A 5,072-nucleotide genomic window follows, 5' to 3' on the forward strand; every position below is an offset into this window, starting at 1 on the left:
GAGAAAAGCCATATCCCTATTGAGACCATGACAGTGTGAACGTACTTTTGGCCTCCACTCCCTTTCGTTTACGAATTAATAATCGCAAAAGCACAATCAGACTCAACAAAACCAGTTTTCCAGAGGCTGAACATTTTAATCTTCCACAACACAATATCGACTGTCTTAAGTTTGCCATAATCCTGGGTAATTTGTCTGACCATAATAAGAGAAACTTGAAGGAAGTCGAATTGATCCTTAAAGTACGTTTACTCACGTATGTACACTCTTTTTACACCTGACGAAGATTTGTGTAGCGTTTAGTTATTTCTATTCTATTCTAAATATTATGTTGGATTTATAGGCACTACATGTTGTCCTCATCTTTTCTTCTATATATATATATATATATATATATATATATATATATATATATATATATATATATATATATATATATATATATATATATATATATATATATATATATATATATATATATATATATATATATATATATATATATATATATATATATATATATATATATATATATATATATAAATATATATACATATATATATATATATATATATATATATATATATATATATATATATATGCCTAATTTATATGTATGTATACACCGTTATATATATATATATATATATATACATATATATATATATATACATATATATATATATATATATATATATATATATTTCGGCTTTGGATGGCTTCTTTAACATTTGTTTATTACTCTCAGTAGCTCAATAAAAATGTTTCATTTCAACTTCGCAAGAAGTATACGTCATCTTTGAATGGCATGTATGTGTTGCCTTGCAAAGATGTCGTTGGAGGCCATAAAAGTCATATTTTTCCCAGTTTTCCATTGATATTTGTTTTGCATTTGAAGAACAGGAAACCATTTATTAATGGTTTCCGTGTTAATTGATGAACATGAAAATATTTCAATGGGTCATTACTCAAATATTAAAAGTTGTATATAGAAATACAACCTGGATTACGTCAGTGGTTTCTAGCGGTCTACAACATGTCAATATTAATTAGTGCCAACAGTCACTAATTAGGATATCGAGATGATTAGTTTCGGAGATATCATTATATACAAGTCGTGTCAGGTGTCTGCGATATTGTCATTAAGTGAAGTCATATAGTGTTATCAGCACGTGACACTTCTCAGTTACTTAACTACAAGGTGAACGTGAACTTTTCTAAAAAATGAAACTTCTACCAAAAACGCTTTTATAAAATCTTCAATAGTATACATCTATGATGTACAAACCGATTTCTTTGCATCTTTGCCGGAATCTATTCCAGTAAGTATCACAATATATGTAGGTACCAAAATTCAACATAAAATAGACCTTAGCCTCAAGATGAAAAGCCTTGTTAATAATGTTATTCTTTTAAATTCTTCATAGTATGATAATAACCATGTAGGCTACTAGCTTCGTGTTACTACCAGTGTAATATGCATTGCTATATTTCACGACTTGCTAAAGTACCGAATAATACAACAACAAAAACATGGCTGAATTGTATTTTACAAAGTAACAACTACAAATAATCAAGAAAGTCGCATTGAGATGAAAACATTGATCATATATTAAATTTCTATAACTTACTGCAAAGTAATTACCGTATCTAAGTATGATGTTGTTAATTTTTAATATTTGATGTTTGCGGTTAGTTTGTGTCAGGCTTTCTTAGCAAATCGACGCACTCCAACAATCAAATATAGGCCTACGAAAAATTGTGCACGAGCCTGAAATCCGTTAGTTACGGCTACCAAATAGAATCTTTAAAACCAGGATTTTCAGGACATTATGAGACCGGAGGTTATTCGGCAATTAAACAAGTCCAACGCTGCGGAGTCGAGTGGACTGTGGCATGTAGTTTTGTAGAAGATCTCAAAATTACTGAGTGACTCCTGTTTATTGAAAACTACCGTTTAACCATTTTCGTTATTTATCAAATTTTCGAAATGTTTTGTGAACATGAAAATATTTCAATGGGTCATTACTCAAATATTAAAAGTTGTATATAGAAATACAACCTGGATTACGTCAGTGGTTTCTAGCGGTCTACAACATGTCAATATTAATTAGTGCCAACAGTCACTTATTAAGCTATCGAGATGATTAGTATCGGAGATATCATTATATACAAGTCGTGTCAGGTGTCTGCCATATTGTCATTAAGTGAAGTCATATAGTGTTATTAGCACGTGACACTTCTCAGTTACTTAACTACAAGGTGAACGTGAACCTTTCTAAAAAAATGAAACTTCTACCAAAAACGCTTTTATAAAATCTTCAATAGTATACACCTATGATGTACAAACCGATTTCTTTTAACGAAAATTATCAGTGTTGTAAATAAAGTAAAAAGGTTAAGGAATTTTATCAGTCTGGATTTATCTTTACCGGAAATGAAGTGATACCAGACAGGTACAGCATATATAATGTGTGGCAAGATGAAAGAACGGTTAACACTCTCATTGAAGAAAGATACTACGCAAGCCAAGCTGGACAGCCATAGGCGTACGAGGCGGGAGGCAGGGGGGCAGAGTGCCCCCCAAATTTTTCAGAGTACAAGAAATTCGGGCAAAAGTCCTGAAAAATTCGGGCAGCCTAAGAGGAAAACAAAATTATATATATATATATATATATATATATATATATATATATATATATATATATATATATATATATATATATATATATATATATATATATATATATATATATATATATATATATTTATATATATATATATATATATATATATGTATATATATATATATATATATATATATATATATATATATATATATGCAGTAGCTTGCCCGAATCTTTTTCAAATTTTTGTTTGACAAAAAGTCTGTGGAGAGCGTTTTATGTTATTTGTTTTGTGACATTAATATTAATATTAGGCCTAATGATTTTCTTTATTTAGCATCATGTTGCCCGATTTTTTTTTTTTTTTTTTTTTTTGTAACACCACCAAGCGCAGCTCATCTAGGCTACCACGCTTTTTGCACTATCAATTTGTTTTCTAACTAGTCAACTGTATATCCGGACATCCCCGACATGAGTGTATATAAGAAAAGTTTTCTTGTTAATAGATGGTGGGGGGGGGGTTGCCTAAAAGCTTAGAAGTACAGTTTTATCATATTCTTTGTTATTTTTTATACTTTTTTGGTGAGACAAATTGTAGTCTCACCCGACCCAGAACCAAACCAAATATATAGGATTTATTATCCAGATCAGCCTAAGGTGAATTGAAACTGTTTGCATCTTTGACGGAATATATTCCAATAACTATTACAATATATGAAGGCACCAAACATTCAACATAAAATTACTTAAGCAGCAAGTTTAAAAGACTTGTTAATCATTTTATTCGTTTACATTCTTCAAATTACTGACAATAACCATGTGGGCTAATAGCCCCACGTTAGTACCAGTGCTATATGCACTGCTATATTTCACGACTTGCTAAATAAAATATCAATATTACAACAACATAAACGTGGTTGAATTTTATTATACCAAGTAACAACTACAAAATATCAAGAAAGTCGCATTGAGATGGAGAAGTTTGATCATATTTTCATTTTTGGTTCCTTGCTTTAGCAACAGGAACCTATAAAGTCAACTTGGGGTGTGTGTGTCTGTAACACTTGCTTGGTTATACTGTAACTCAACAAGGAAAGTTGAACTTAACTTAAACTTGGTATTTAGATCTGCAATAGCGAGAAGGTGTGCCCTACTTTTCGGTGCCTTTAAAGGTCACCACAGGTCAGTTAGGGCCGAAAACCATAAAATAAACAAAGCAATAACTCCTATTGACAGGGTCCGACATGATTGTCATTTTGGAACTAGTTGTAAATGGGGTAAGGAATTGTTTTCAAACATAACGGTTGTGCGATCCAAGGTCAACAAAGGTCAAGAAGTGAAAAAAGTAGTACTTTTGCGATAACTTGAGAACAAAATGTTACGCTATTGTAATCATGTAGTAGACCCGCATCTTTGTGACCTTTGACCGTAGGTTGACCTCTGGTGTCCTGTATTAGTTGCTTTGGTTATTTGATTTTTTGTGGCCATATTCAGATCTCAAATGGTCTTCCGATCAAAATTGTCATTCAAGGTCGCTTATGGGCAAACAACTGCCTACTAATGCTAAGTTTTGCAACAACTTCCAATGATGAATTTTGACGTGGCTGATATATTGGGACAAGTTGTGAATGAAGTAGGTGCACGTTTTCCAAAATACCCGTTAAGTAATCCAAGGTCACCAAAGGTCAATTATGGCTCAAAATGTGTTTTTTTGGGCAATAACTTGTGAAACTCCCACTGATTGGGTTGGCATTTTGGGACTAGTTGTGAAGAGGGTAAGCGATTGTTTCCAAACATGTGATTCAAAGTCAACAAAGCTCAATTATGGGTCAAACCTCAATCTCCAAACTGATCAAAATTGTCCATGGTTGACCCCTGTGCGGCCTTAATGCACAAAGTTATCAGAGGTCAATGTTTTGTTAGGTTTTGAGAGGTGGACCTCTGTTGACCTCACATGACCTTGGAATGGCGCCTGAATGAATTTTTGTGTCAATATTTTAATTGTCCATGGGTTGACTCTTGTGCAACCAAAGTTATTAAGTAAAGTTAGGATGATTCTGCATGCAAGTTCTTATAAACAAATCTAACAAAAGTCACCAGATTCTCAAAAAGACCAATTATTGATTTGTGATATTTATGGCAATAATATTGTGTGTGTACATTAAACCTGTAAATAACAATTTTAGGATAGTGCTTAGTATTTGTAAGCAATGAACCATGGTGCCCTTGGGCTGTTGTTTACTGCAAGGTTACCAGAACATCTAGGTGGCAATATGGTGTCACAAAAGCCCTGTTTAAATTAAAACCCACGTAGTTTCCCTCATTGAGGTAAATACCAATTGTGTGCAACCATGAATAGGCCTATGTGGACGGTATATTTTGTATTATCTTGTTTTATAGTAAAGAATCATACACCGTGACCAAATGGGTGGAAATACCCGATTG

Source organism: Apostichopus japonicus, chromosome 1 (genome assembly GCF_037975245.1).
Source record: "Apostichopus japonicus isolate 1M-3 chromosome 1, ASM3797524v1, whole genome shotgun sequence".
Taxonomy (NCBI): Eukaryota; Metazoa; Echinodermata; class Holothuroidea; order Aspidochirotida; family Stichopodidae; genus Apostichopus; species Apostichopus japonicus.